This window comes from Bos mutus, unplaced genomic scaffold (assembly GCF_027580195.1).
Source record: "Bos mutus isolate GX-2022 unplaced genomic scaffold, NWIPB_WYAK_1.1 CTG281, whole genome shotgun sequence".
In the NCBI taxonomy this organism is placed as follows: domain Eukaryota; kingdom Metazoa; phylum Chordata; class Mammalia; order Artiodactyla; family Bovidae; genus Bos; species Bos mutus.
In genome coordinates, this window is record NW_027219778.1 from 51,870 (window position 1) to 67,833 (window position 15,964).

At 40.8% G+C, this 15,964-nt stretch overlaps 1 pseudogene; it reads right to left on the bottom strand.

The window, feature by feature from the left end:
* Positions 1 to 10,749: 10,749 nt before the first annotated feature.
* Positions 10,750 to 12,394, bottom strand: LOC138986944 (zinc finger protein 280A-like; annotated as a pseudogene).
* Between the last annotated feature and the right edge of the window lie 3,570 nt (positions 12,395 to 15,964).

The window sequence follows — 15,964 nt, forward strand, 5'->3', positions numbered from 1 at the left end:
CCAGACCACTGCAGTGAAAGCCCAGAATCCTAACCACCAGGCCACCAGGGAATTCCTACACATTCATTACTTTGATTTTGTAGATAAACGTTAGGATATGAGCATTGTCCCATTTTAGCCTCACCAAGTGGTAGGAGTCAGCTCTACACAGCTTGAAACCCATGGTGCTCTTTTTTCTTTCAAGAAGGCAGGAGAAAGCAAGCCATCAGCCTCCCTGCCTGTTTTTAAGGGTACAACTCAGAGAGCTTCAGAGTGACCTAAAACCACGATTGCCCTGAAGTCACACCCGCAATCACGGTCAGCTAATCCCCAATCAGAACGAACTCTCAACTGCAAGTGTGTCAGCCCATGAATGAAATGAGAAAAATGGAAGGCAAGAAAAACAGAACTTTGTTCCTTTTTGTAAAGATGTCTGTCACCTTACCTCAGGGGCACACTGAAAACCTGAGCGCTTGAGACTACCCAGGCAGAAGATCACATCCTGGGGGTGGGCAGAGGGAAAGGTCACGGTGAGTTATGTGTTCTGGGAATGTTCTATCCCCAGGCCCTACCTGGTCCTACCCTACGGATGCTAACCAGGTGTCTCACACTCAACCAGAGCAAGTGATTGAACTCCTCTTCCCTGAGCTTCTCTTCTCCCACCTCCTTCTCTCAGTAACAATCAAACAAATACCTCATCTGCCAACTTCCAGAACCAAAGGCCTGAATCTCGGGGACCCCAGGGACAGGGGTAGCCGTGTATTATGAGGACAGGCAGAGGAAACAGGAAAACGACCAAGGCACCGTGGCAGTGAAGAAGCCACTAGATTTATTATTATTATTTTATTTATTTATTTTTTTCTGCTGTGCCCACCTGACTGTGCCTGGGTGCAGAACAGGGTCAGGCCAGAGTCACAAACCCATTGTGAAGATTTCTGTGTGTGTTTAAATATATTAGGTTCCACAGGAGAATGGGCGGGGGCCGGGGGCTTGACAGGTCCTTTCCCTGAGCTTGCTAGTACCACCCCCGGGGAAGGAAGGCTGCCAGAGAGCAATGTCCGACCAGAGTAGAGAGGAAGAGGATGCAAGGGGCCTTGGGGCCTGTGGGCCCGGTCGCATAGTCCCTCCTGAGGGTCTGCGGTTCTAACAGTCATCCCGGCCGAGTAAGGTCCCGTCGCGTGTGGGGATTAGTGAAACCTTCCCATTGGCCCTCGGCCCTCAGGCACCACTTTGGCCACACCACATCCCAGTCCTTACCAGTCATCGCTGGCGGCAGTGTCATAACTGCATGCAGCTCACCTGCCCCTAGGCTGTCCGCAGGTTAAGCCAGGCCTTCTCAGTCCCCAGGCGCTGCCGCCACTGCCCCCACAGGCGCAAGGACGATTTGGGCGCATGCGCACGAGATAGCCACTCTGGTGGCAACCTCTGGGGGCGTGGTCAGGCTGAACCTGCTTCTCAAAGGTCTTGGGTCTGTCAAGGCTGCAGCTCACCGAAGCGGGTAAGGGGAGAGAGGGTGGGGGGAAACACTGCATAGTCACCATGGCACAGGGCTGAGAGCAGCATCCAGGTCTACCAGGGGAGTCCAGTGATGATGTCCAGCACTCATAACTCAGGGGTAACCTGCCCCTTGCTTAAAGAACTTGACCATACACCTGGATCTTGAAGCTCCTCCTCTTGGAATTCCATTTGGATCAATTCAGGTAAGCCTGTTCCTGTTTTTGCACAGGCTATAGTGAGCTGAGAATGAGCTTTATTTATTTATTTTGTTTTAGAGCCTTACACTTTAAAATGGCTGAGGAAAACTGAAAAGAACGTTATTTTCTGATGTGAAAATTGTGTAAAATTCAATTTTCAGGGTCCTTAAACTTAGAACAGGGAATTTTCAGTTCTTCTGGTTATTGTCTATGGCTGCAAACTTGATTAATTGCCAAAGATCGTATTCACAAAGCCTAAAGTATTTCTTTTTTGGTCTTTAGACAGTCTTTTTTTTTTTTTTTTTTTTTAATTTCAGATACACACATGCTCCCCATCCTGAACCCTCCTCCCCTCCCCCTCCCCATACCATCCCCTGGGCCTTCCCAGCGCACCAGCCCCAAGCATCCAGCATCGTGCACTGAACCTGGACTGGCATCTCGTTTCATACATGACATTTCATATGTTTCAATGCCATTCCCAAATCTTCCCACCCTCTCCCACAGAGTCCATAAGACTGTTCTATACATCAGTGTCTCTTTTGCTGTCGTATACAGGGTTATCGTTACCATCTTTCTAAATTCATATATATGCGTTAGTATACTGTATTTATGTTTTTCCTTCTGGCTTACTTCACTCTGTATAATAGGCTCCAATTTCATCCACCTCATTAGAACTGATTCAAATGTATTCTTTTTTAATAGCTGAGTAATACTCCATTGTGTATATGTACCACAGCTTTCTTATCCATTCATCTCTGATGGACATCTAGGCAACATGTCCTGGCTATTATAAACAGTGCCATCTGATGAACATTGGGGTACATGTGTCTCTTTCCCTTCTGGAACTCAGTGTGTATGCCCAGCAGTGGGATTCTGGATCATAAGGCAGTTCTATTTCCAGTTTTTGGGAATCTCCACACTGTTCTCCATAGTAGCTGTACTAGTTTGCATTCCCACCAACAGTGTAAGAGGTTCCCTTTTCTCCACACCTCTCCAGCATTTATTATTTGTAGACTTTTGGATCACAGCCATTCTGACTGGTGTGAAATGGTACCTCATAGTGGTTTTGATTTGCATTTCTTGATAAAGAGTGATGTTGAGCATCTTTTCAAGTGTTTGTTAGCCATCTGTATGTCTTCTTTGGAGAAATGTCTATTTAGATCTTTGGCCCATTTTTTGATTGGGTCATCTATTTTTCTGGAGTTGAGCCAGGGTTGCTTGTATATTTTTGAGATTAGTTGTTTGTCGGTTGCTTCATTTGCTATTATTTTCTCCCATTCTGAAGGCTGTCTTTTCACCTTGCTAATAGTTTCCTTTGATAACTTTTAAGTTTAATTAGGTCCCATTTGTTTATTTTTGCTTTTATTTCCAATATTCTGGGAGGTGGGTCATAGAGGATCCTGCTGTGATGTATGTCAGAGAGTGTTTTGCCTATGTTCTCCTCTAAGAGTTTTATAGTTTCTGGTCTTATGTTGAGATCTTTAATCCATTTTGAGTTTATTTTTGTATATGGTGTTAGAAAGTGTTCTAGTTTCATTCTTTTACAAGTGGTTAACCAGATTTCCCAGCACCGCTTGTTAAAGAGTCTTGTCTTTAATCCATTGTATATTCTTGCCTCCTTTGTCAAAGATAAGGTGTCCATATTTTGGATTTATCTCTGGGCTTTCTATTTTGTTCCATTGATCTATATTTCTGTCTTTGTGCCAGTACCATACTGTCTTGATTGTGGCTTTGTCAGATCAGGTAGGTTGATTCCTCCAGTTCCATTTTTCTTTCTCAAGATGCTGGCCGAGGTTTTTGTATTTCCATACAGAAATTATTTGTTCTAGCTCTGTGAAGAATACTGTTGTAGCTTGATAGGGATTCTGAATGTATAAACAACTCATTTTCACTATATTGATTCTTCCAATTTGGTATATTTCTCCATCTATTAGTGTCCTCTTTGATTTCTTTCACCAGTGTTTTTAGTTTTCTATAATAGGTCTTTAGTTTCTTTAGGTAGATATATTCCTAAATTTTTTTATTTTTTCGTTGCAATGGTGAATGGAATTGTTTATTAATTTCTCTTTCTGTTTTCTCATTATTAGTGTATAAATGCAAGGGATTTCTGTGTGTTGATTTTATATCCTGCAACTTTACTATAATCATTGATTAGTTCTAGTAAGAGTCTTTAGGGTTTTCTATGTAGAGGATCATGTCATCTGCAAATAGTGAGAGTTTTACTTCTTTTTTCCAATTTGATTCCTTTTATTTCTTTTTCTTCTGATTTTAGCCAAAACTTCCTATGTTGCTGCACCCTTGTCTTGTTCCTGACTTTAATCAATTTTTCACCATTGAGGATAATGTTTCTGTGGGTTTGTCATTATAGCTTTTATTAAATGTTCCTTCTAAGAGTTTTTTATCATAAATGGGTGTTGAATTTTTGGCTTTCTCTGCATCTATTGAGATAATCATATGGTTTTGTTTTTCAATTTGTTGATGTGGTGTATTACATTGATTGATTTTGGATTTGAAGAATCCTTGCATCCCTGGGATAAAGCCCATTTGGTCATGGTTATGATCTTTTAATGTGTTGTTGGATTCTGATTTGCTAGAATTTTGTTTAGGATTTTTGCATCTATGTTCATTAGTGATAATATCAAAGGGTGATGGAAACTGTAATCAAAATCTTCCAGCAAACAAAAGCCCAGGTCCAGAGCAGTTCACAGCTGAATTCTATAAAAATTTAGAGAAGAGCTAACACCTATCCCTCAAACTCTTCCAGAAAATTGTAAACTTCCAAACTCATTCTGAGGCCACCATCACCCTAATACCAAAACCTGACATAGACAGTCTTTTTTAAATGCTCTGTTCTGCTGGAAGTCCTACTAGTCATATGGGGAATAAAGTTTTTGTTTTGTTACTATATTTTCTTCCCTATTGCATTCATTTTTCATTCTTTATTAATTTCATTCCTTCTTATTGCTAGGTTTGTTCTGTTGCTCATCTTTACAAATTTTTAAGATAGTTATTTGTAACTCTCATTTGTCTTATATGTAATGCTATAAATTTACCTTAATTTGTTGTTGTTCAGTCCCTCAGTCATGTAGGACTCTTTTCAACCCCACGGACTGCATGCAACACACCAGGCTTCCCTGTCCTTCACTATCTCCTGGAGGTTGCTCAAACTCATGTCCATTGAGTTGGTGATACTATCCAAACATTCCACCTTTGCTGCCCACTTCTTCTCCTGTCCTCAGTCTTTCCCAGAATCAAGGTCTTTTTCCAATGACTTGGCTTTTCACATCAGGTGGCCAAAGTATTGGATGTTCAGCTTCAGCATCAGTTCTTCCAGTGAATATTCAGAGTTGATTTCCCTTAGAATTGACTGGTTGGATGTCCTTGTGTCCAAGGGACTCTCAAAGAGTCTTCTCCAACACCACAGTTCAAAAGCATCCATTCTTCAGCACTCAGCCTTCTTTATGATCTAACTGTCACATCCATACATGACTGCTGGAAAAACCATAGCTTTGACTAGACAGACTTTGTCAGCAAAGTAATGTCTCTGCTTTTTAATATGCTGTGTAGGTTTGTCATAGCTTTTCTTCCAAGGGGCAAATATCTGTTAATTTCATGGCTGCAGTCACCATCCACAATCATTTTGGATGCCAAGAAAATAAAGTCTGTCTCTGTTTCCATCATTTTCCCTGTACAAATTCAACTGTGTCCCACAATTTTTGCTGAATAGTATGTTCATTATCATTCACTTCCAAGTATAGTCTAATATTATCTTCTTAAGACAAAGATTATATATTGTATGGGCTGCCCTGGTCACTCAACTGGTAAAGAATTTTCCAGCCAATGGAGGAGATACAAGAGGCCCAGGTTCATTCCCAAATCAGGAAGATGCCCTGGAGAAAATAATGGCAATCTGCTCTAGCAGTCTTGCCTTAAAATTCCATGGAAATATATATTATGTATTAATATATTTATTGATATTTTACAAATGAATTACATTTTAAAAGATATTTCTTTGTCAGTTTCTCATTATTGCATTATGGTCAGATCACACAGTCTAAATATTATTGAATTATTGATCCTTTGTATTTGAAGATTTCCATTCAGTTAATTATACCATACTTTAGATTTCCATTCCAGTGAATTCAAAATGAAGTGTGACATAGAGAAAATACTTGCAATGTCTAAAATGTATATATATGAAATAACTTCCTTTAAGCCTCATATTTATCCCAGCATCATTAAGCAGGGTAACTTTAACTAAGTTCAAGGTTTTATTCAAAAATTACCATTTTTTTTTCCATAGATGTTCTTTTCCAGTTTCATATTCCCATATAGGATACTGAACTGCATGAGGATATACACCAAAAAGCTACAGATCCCTCCCTTAGCTTACTCTGGTCTATAGCAGTTTCTTAAACTTTCCTTGCTTTTCATGACTTTTGACAATTTTCAAGAGTCTATCAGGGACAGGTATTTTGCAGAATGCCTCTCAATATGGGTTTGATATATTTCTCCTGATTGCACTGGGGTTTATATTTTTAGAACTCTACCTCCAAGGCAATATATCTTTCTCATCACTTCCCATCAAGGATTCATACTATCAATATGACTTACCACTAGTTCCTCTGCTATAAAGTTGTCTCCTTCCCCCTGACATATTCTGTTCTTGGAAACAAGTCACTAAACCCAGCCTACATTTAGGGAGGGGCATGGACTCTTATCTTGAGGAAAATATCTAAGACACACACAAATTACTGAGGATACAAATTAATTGAAACTCATGTATAAGGAAGATCTGATTCTTCTAGCCATATTTTTTAGTTTTAAATTAATTAAATTAAATAAAGTAAAGATTTAATAGGTTTCCCAGGTGGTGCTAATGGTTAAGAAACTGCCTGCTGATGCAGGAGACATAAAAGATGCAAATTTAATCACTGTGTCAGGAAGATCCCCTGGAAAGAGAAATGGCAACCCACTCCAGTATTATTGCCTGAAGAATCCTATGAACAGAGGAACCTGGTGGGCTACAGTCCATGGGCTGGCAAAAGGTTGGACAGGACTGAAGCTACTGAGCACAGGCAAAGATTTAATACCTTAGTCACACTAGATATATTTTAACATCTCCAAAGTGACATATTAGACAAGGAGATAGAAAACATTTTCACTGAGAATTCCCTAGTGATGTGGTAGTTAAGGCTTTGTGCTTCCACTGCAGGGGGCAGAGATTCTAGCCCTGGTTGAAGATCTAAGATCCCTAAAAGCCTCCAACTGAAGCCTCATAGAAAGGCCAAAAAAAAAATCCTACAAGATGAATGCTCCATCTGAAAAATCTGATAAAGGATATAAACAGGTCACCTCACAGAAGAGAAAAATATGCATTTATATCTGTGAAAAGTTGATTGTCCTTATTAGGGAATACATGTAACAGTGATTTAAAAAATTTCTATTGCTGCAGAAACTTCCATGAATCGCACTGACTTAGATCATTGTTTTGCCAGCCTTTCTTCTTTTCAAACATAATGCATGCTAATATATGAAACTGCTTTAGCTCTGTCTGCAAAAAATTTGCTATTTTCAATATCATTCAGCTCAAATATTTTCTTTTATCCATAAAAATTTCTCTTAGGAGGTACAAGTTATTTAGGTTCAGAAGCAGGAGTAGGAGGAGCCTATACCACAACATTAAAGAGGCTTGTGTATTACAGAGGTGCCACTTTTGCAATTTGGGTTCCTGGCAATCCTTACTCTATCCTCAGCCTGTTTGCAGTTATACTGCCTTGTTTTCAAATGTTGGGAGTTGTTTCCTCCTCAATGATCTATCTGGGTTTTTGTTTGGCCAGGCCATGGAACCTGTGGGATCTTAATTCCACAACAATGTGTGGAGCCCTGGCCATTGGCAGTGAAAGCATCAAGTCCTAACCCATATGTATACATTCACTTGGCTGTGCTTGGTCTTAGTTGCAGCACAAGGGCTCTTCAATCTTTATTGTAGTATGTGGGATGCAGGATTTTTCATTGTTCCCATGTGGTATTTTAAGTTGCAGTATGTTGGATCTAATATACCAGGGAATGAACTTGGGACTCCCTAATTTGGGAGCACAGAGTCTTACCACTGGACTACAAGGATGTTCTTCCCATGATCAAACCCAGGTCTTCTGCATTGCATATGAACTCCTTACTCTCTGAGCCACCATAGCTTTGACTATAAGAACTTTGGGCAGTAGAGTGATGCCTTCGCTTTTTTTTTTAATGCTGTCTAGGTTTGTCATTGCTTTTCTTCCATGGAGCAAGCTTCTTTTAATTTTGTGGCTACATTCACCATTCACAGTGATTTTGGAGCCCAATAAAAGAAAATCTGCTGTTGTTTTCACTTTTTCTCCATTGGTTTGCCATGAAGTGATGAGACCAGATGTCGCGATCTGCATTTTTTAATGTTCAGTTTTAAGCCAGACCTTGCATTCTCCTCTTTCACTCTCATCAAGAGGCTCTTCATTTTCTGCCATGAGGGCGATACCATCTGCATATCTGAGGTTGTTGATATTTCTCCCAGCAATCTTGATTCTCGATTGTGCTTCATCTAGCCCAGCATTTTTCATGATGTACTCTGCATATAAGTTAAATAATCATGGTGACAATAAACAATTTTGATGTACTCCTTTCCCTATTTGGAACCAGTCTGTTGTTCCATGTCCAGTTCTATTATTGCTTCTTGACCTGCATACAGATTTCTTAGGAGGCAGTCAGGTGGTCTGGTATTCCCATCTCTTTAAGAATTTTCCAGAGTTTGTTGTGGTCCACACAGTCAAAGGTCTCATCACTTCATGGCAAATAGATGAGGAAACAATGGAGACAGTGACAGACTTTATTTTCTTGAGGTCCACAGTCACTGCAGATGGTAACTGCAGCCACAAAATTAAAAGATGCATGCTCCTTGGAAGAAAAATTGTGACAAACCTAGATGGCATATTAAAAAGGAAAGACATTACTTTGCCAACAAAGGTACGTGTAGTCAAGGCTATGGTTCTTCCCCTAGTCACATGTGGATGTGAGAGGTGGGCCATAAAGAGGGCTAAGCACCAAATAATTGATGCTTTTGAACTGTGGTGTTGGAGAATATTGTCAAGAGTCCCTTGGACTGCAGGGAGATCAAGCCAGTCTGTCCTACAGGAAATCAACTCTGAATATTCACTGGAAGGACTGATGCTGAAAGTGAAGCTCCAATACTTTGGCCACCTTATGGGAAGAGCCGGCTCATTAGAATACACCCTAATGCTGGAAAAGATTGAAGGCAGGAGGAGAAGAGGATGACCGTGAATGAGATGATTGGATGGCATCACAGACTCAATGGACTTGAGCTTGAGCAAACTTCTGGAGATGGAGAAGGACAGAGAAGCCTAGTGTGTTACAGTCCATGGGGTCACAAAGAGTGAACACGACTGCACAACAACAAATTATTGTTTGTTTTGCTTAATTTTTTTTCTTGTTTCTGAAATTTTTAATTTCTAAATAAATTTGTTCTTTGTAACTTGTGGAAGGTCTAGGACCTGTACTTTTTTTTACAAATAACAGACAGGGTACATTGGTGGGGTTGAGGTGGGGGTGGTCAGTTCCTGGAAATGCCATGCAGGGTTCTGCTCAGTTATATGATGAAACAGACTGACAATGCCAAGTTTGGTAGAAATGAAAATGCTGATACTGTTAGTGGAAATACACATTACGTCAATCACTTTGAAAGAGCATTTGACTGTACCTGCATATTAGAATGGCTCAGTCAGTAACAAATCTGCCTGCAATGCAGGAGACCCAGGTTTGAACCCTGAGTCAGGAAAATCCTCTGGAGAAGGAAATGCCTACCCATTGTGGTATTCTTGCCTGGGAAAGCCCATGGACAGGGGAGCCTGGTGGGCTAGAGTCTATGGGGTTGCAAGAATCAAATACCACTTAGCAACTAAACCATTACAACATGCATTATCAGAAAATCTCATATCTAGACATACAGATATAGCTATCCCTGAGAAATTACTATGAAAGATATACACACGTTCATAGATAGCTTATTCAAAAAGGCAAAATAAGAGCCTGAAATTTCAGGCACAGTAAAATGGACATATAAGCCTATGCCCATTCCTCCAAGGGAGTTCTACCCAGCAATGAAAAAGAATGCTCCACAGCTACATAAAATAAGAATGCATCTCACTTATTTAAAAGAAAACCATGACCAGGGGAACAGAAACTACTGTGTAATTCTATTTATTTAAAGTTTAAAACAAAGAAAAATGAATCCCTGGTGCTAGATCAGAGAAGTGGTTAGTTTGGGAAGCAGAGAGTAGCCAGGAAGGAACATGGATATTTCAAAGGTATTTGATGATGGAGAGACAAAGCAAGTACAATTTCAGTTATAGTAAAGCAAGACTATTTTCTTGGGCTCTAAAATAACTGTGGATGGTTACTGAGGTCTTGAAATTAAAAGATGCTCACTCCTTGGAAGAAAAGCTGTGACAAATCTAGACAGCATATTAAAAGACAGAGACATTGCCAACAAATGTCCATAAAGTCAAAGGTATGATTTTCCAGGAGTCAGATACAGATGAAAGAGCTGGACTATAGAGAAGACTGAGTGCTGAAGATTTGATTTTTTTAACTGTGGTGCTTGAGAATGGAGAAAACTCTTGAGTGCCCCTTGGACTGCAAGGAGATCCAACCAGTCAATCCAAAGGGAAATCAACACAGAATATTCAGTGCAAGAACTGAAGCTCCAATACTTTGCCACCTGATGGTCAGAGTCAACTCTTTGGAAAAAACCCTGATGCTGGGAAATATTGAAAGCAGGAACAGAAGAGGTGACAGAGGATGAGATGGTTGGATGGCATCAGCAACCCAATGGAATGAGTTTGAGCAAGCTTCAGGAGATGGTGATGGACAGGGAAGATTGGTGTACTGAAGTTCATAGGGTCACAGGGAGTCAGACATGACTGAGCAACTGAACAACAAAAGCCAAGTAAGTTCTTTATGTACAGCTGGCTGGACCTCAATGGGCTTTTTTTTTTAATTTCTGGAGGTGGGTAGAACATAATTTTTATTCAAATCCCTTGCTGCAACATGTCTGGAATATTTTATGTTTGTAGTCAATCTTCTTTGTAGTTTTTCTGGGTGGCACTTGGGAGTCAGTGTTCCTCACAATGATGGATGATGCCTCTCTCAGTCTCAGCTGAACTGAAGTTCAGATCATGACCTCTGTCTCAGGAGGCAACCCTTGCAATTGCTCTGGCTTTTTGAATGACTGATGATTCTTGGTTTGGTGCTCTTTCTTTTCCTTCAGCTTCAAAAACTGTAGCCAGCACTTGGAACATGGAAAGACCCTTCTGTTCCAGTGCCTCCAAAGGTGATTTATGAAGGACGTCGCCAGTTTGAAAATTTTGGGGCAAAACAGACAAAGCAAATTGTTCGTGTTTCCATGCTGTGTTCTAAAATGTGCCTCTACATCAGCAAAGGGTGAGGATCTTATTGCAAATGCAGCACACATAGGGCATTTTGCCAGTTTTGTGACTGTTCTTTATGTGCTGTAAGAGAACTTGATCTGTTTCAAAGGACAATTCACAGGTTTTACAGACTGTGGAGGGCTCCAGGGAAGCATGGACACTTTCAATGTTACACTGCAGCTGGATTGGGGTGGGAAACTGGTGGTGGCAGTGCTGGCAGGTAGTGTGGATTTCCCAGCTGTCACCTTTCTGCTTCTCAAGCTCCAGATGGTTCCTCACGTGGGTCATAACTTGACATTTTTTAGAACTCTCAAACAGATGAGGCATTTATAGGCTGTGTGAGTCTTCTGTTCTGGCTGCCCATCTCTTGTATGCTGTCCATAGTAAAAGTCATCAAGTAACATGATCAGATTTCCTTTCATGGGATCAACAGTCTTGCTCTGACTTGCAAGAGTAAAAGAGTCCATTTTCTCCAGCCCTTCCAAACTACATATTCTGTTTGGATCCTTAAGACTGAAGCATGCCTAGTCATTTGCCTGAGTCCATGATAATGAAGCCTCACCATGAACATGGCTCGGTGAGGTCGGGAGATCTTCCAAGGTCACAATCATGTTCTTTGTAGGAGAGATTCCTGGAGGGCCCCTGGTGGAGGCTGGTCCCTCTGGGATTCTATCCCTGAGTTTAGGTCTTTTGGGATTCCCACTGTTAAAATTTACATCTGAAGTGGGACATCACTTTGAATAAGAGGACCTTCATGCTTTCCTCCTAATGACAGAACAGCTCCAGATAGACAGTGAGGCTGAGGAGAGAGCAATTCTGAATTGTGAAGTACAGGTTGCAGACAGCTCATTTTATAATCAGATTTAGATGAAGGCTCAGAAATAATAGGACTGTCTCTTTCTCTGCATTCAGACTGAGAAGCTGATGAGGCAGCTGCTGGCTCTGTTGCTGGGGTCCTGCGATTTGAAGGTTTCCACAGGCAGGAGGGATCTGGAGTCACATGGCCTTTCTTTCTTCTTGAAGATGAGTCCCTGGTAACTCTGTTCAAAATGTTAGAAATGACTGGCTTTGAACTTGAACTCACTCTGACAAAGAGGGTTTCAGCATCTTCATTGATGTGCTCCACTCCAACAAAGACAACCTCAGCAATGTATCATCCTCATATCTGGATTTGGACCTTCTGGTCTTTTTCTCAGGTTATGGTGGTGCTTGTGCTTCCTCACATGGGAAGAGATGGGCCATTTTATAATCACTTTTCACTTCAAATGGCCCCTTCTTCTAGTGCTTTTTCCACCTAAAGGTAATCACAGGAAAAGGTCATCCCCTCTGATCTCAGATGTCACTCTCTGCAATTTCAGTTAGCCCTCAGTTGTTCACCGAAATATTAAATGGAAAATTCTAGAAATTAACTCACAAGTTTTAAATTGCATCTCATTCTGAGGAGTGTGGTTGGAATCTCACACCATCTTTCTTCCTCCTGCCCAGATGTGAATTATTCCTTAGTCCTGCACATCCTACCCATTTGTCACTTGGTTACCACAATGACTGTTGAGATGTCACAGGGCTTGTGACCAAGTCACCTTTATTTTACTCAATAATGGCCCCAAAGCATAAGTGGGGTGATGCTGGCCATTTAGATATGCCAGAGAGAATCCATTAAGTGCTGGCTTTAAGTGAAAAGATCAAAGTTCTCAATTTGATATAAAAAGAGAAAACATTGTATGCTGAGGTTGCTAAGATCTTTGGTGAATGTGAAGAGAAAAGAAATCTGGGTTAGTTTTGCTGTCAAACCTCAAACTGCAAAGTTATGGACACAGAGCATAGTAAGTACTTAGGGTGAAAAAAATCACTAAATTAGTACAATAATATCTTTTTACATTGAGACTACACTCACAATACTTTTATAAAAGTATATTGTTATAATTGTTCTATGTTATTATTATACCTTCCCTGGTGGCTCAGATGGTAAAGTGTCTGCCTACAATTCCTGAGACCTGGGTTTGATCCCTGGGTTGGGAAGATCCTCTGCAGAAAGAAATGATACCCACTCCAGAACTCTTGCCTGGGAAATCCCACAGACAGAGGAGCATAGTAAGCTGCAGTCCATGGGATTGCAAAGAGTCGGACACTACTGAGTGACTTCACTTTCACTTTCCTTGTTATTATTAGTTACTTGCCAATCTCTTACTGTAAAATAAACTGCATTGCAGGTATATTGTATAGCAAAAACATTGTGTATATAGGGTTTGATACTAGGTAAGGTTACAGATGTCCCCTGGGGGTCTTGGAACTTATTCTCTGCAAATAAGTGGTGATGTTTATATTTATTTCAAAAGATAAAATTAGTATCTTATTTAATCATCGGCTGAAACATTGAGATAACTATTCACACCATTATTTTATACATAAGGAAACACCTCAAAATCAGTTAAGTGACATTACAGTTTTAAACTTCCTTCTCCATCCCCCACTTTTGCCTTGTCTCCCTTTGGTGGCCCCAGCACTCCTATTAAACTCTGCGGGAGAGCTGGTAGGCACAATTTTCTTATAGATCTCCAGTCTCACTCAGAAATGCTGACATACATAAAATGTCCAAAAGAGCCTCCCACTGTCCCTTGGGAGTACCCTCACTCCCTTCACTCTCTGAGTCCAGAAGGCACCAGACTATCCATGGATCAGAAAAAAAAAAAAAAAATCCAGAAAGTTCTAATGGCAAAACTTCAACCTGCCTCATGCTGGCAACTCAGCAGCTATAGAACATGTGGCATCTGTCAGTGTTACATGTCTGCTGCAAAAATAAACAGTGTTTTAATACAATCATTTATCAGTACCACAGGCTTGACCCACTAATTCCTGGCTTCCCAGGTACTTCCACTTGATCTTAGCTAAAAGGCTGAGAAGCAATTTCTCCAAGCATTTCATAAAATCCAAATCTTCATGATTTAAAACTATCATGCAGGGAGAAAGTCAGCCAGTATTTAGCTGGATGCTGACAGGGGCAGTGGTTGTCATTGAAATAAAAGGGTTGTAACACAATTTCTCTCCATATAATACGTTTGTTGATAGCTTCCATGCCATCGACATGTTTTATTGACATTAAGGAACATTCTAAAGTTTACATTTGACCATTTCTGATACAGGATCACATTTTATCAGTAGCATATCATAGTTTGGCTGTGTGTAAATGGGGGCCCTAGCAGTAAAGGCGGAGAAGACAATGGCGCCCCACTCCACTACTTTTGCCTGGAAAATCCCATGGATGGAGGAGCCTGGTAGGCTGCAGTCCATGGGGTCGCTAAGAGTCGGACACGACTTCACTTTCACTTTTCACTTTCATGCATTGGAGAAGGACATGGCAACCCACTCCAGTGTTCTTGTCTGGAGAATCCCAGGGACGAGGGAGCCTGGTGGGCTGCCGTCTGTGGGGTCGCACAGAATCGGACAGGACTGAAGCGACTTAGCAGCAGCAGCAGTAAAGGACCCACCAGCCAATTCAGAAGAAATAAGATATGCAGTTTCCATCTCTGGGTCAGGAAGGCCCTCAGGAGGAGGGCATGGCAACCCACTCCAGCATTCCTGCCTGAAGAATCCTATGGACAGAGGAGCCTAGTAGGCTACATTAAATAGGGTTGCAAAGAGTCAAACATGACTGAAGCAACTGAGCACACACGCATACATATGTATATAAATACATACTTGATAGTGGTAAGAAAAATAATGCTGTGGGACTTCCCTGGTGATCCAGTATTTAAGACTTCTCACTTCCATGCCAGAGGGCAGGGTTCAATCCTTGGTCAGGGACCTATGATCCTACATGCCACAGGGTGTGGCCAAAAAATAATAATAATAATAATAAGGAATAATGTTGTATCTTACAGCTGATGTCATCTTAGATTTAATGAATATATCTACTTTTCACAAGCAGAATGCAGCCTGCTAAATTCATGTCACAAGCCATTAATGGGATGCCAGCTGAATTATATAGGCAAATTATTTATATAGAGATTAACAAATTGGCTTGCCTCCTGTTTGTTTTTTCTCTCAACCAGCAAGCTAAGAATGCTTTTTATGTTTTGTTTTTTTTTTTTTTTTTAAAATACGTTTAATATTTTTATTTTTTTTTTTAAATTTGGGGGGAAACAAAGGAATATTTTGTGACATGTGGAAATTATATGATATACAATTTCAGTGTCACAAATAAAGTTTTATTGGAACACAGCTGTAATCATTTGCTGCTGTCTGAGGCTGTTTCACACTGCTAATGGCAGAAATCGGATGGCCCTTAATGCCTGGTTACTCTCTAGCCCTTTACAGAGAAATTTTGCAGACTCATGGCTTCAGAGAACAAAATGAAGCATTCCAAACCCCATGGCTCACCAGTTCCTGAAGTCCAGTTGACTCAGTGCAGCTAAACACTTCCCAGTGTTTAGCCCCAGTGGAGGGTGAGGTTGGAGTGTCTTTGTATCCACATCCCAGAGAGATTTCTCTGGAAATACCAGTACCTCTTCCTGTGTCCTGTGTCAGTGGAACTCCAAAAGCCTTTTCTCAGTGAGGCTGGATCAGGATATTCCAATCCTTTTAAAACCCATTCTAATCCAATCCATAGTATCCAAACCAGGCTCCAATCAGGTTTCTGAACCAGTTAGTTATTCCCTGTAGGATCTTTCAACTAGAAACCTTTCTACCAAATTTTTAGAGAGAGGAAAGAATGTGGATGGGGCTTCAGGGCCCCACCCAGGGGCTGTTTTCCAGGTCTCAGTGTAGTGAGAGTCCCCACTTTCCTCTCTGGCATTCAGAAGCCCACCACCTTAT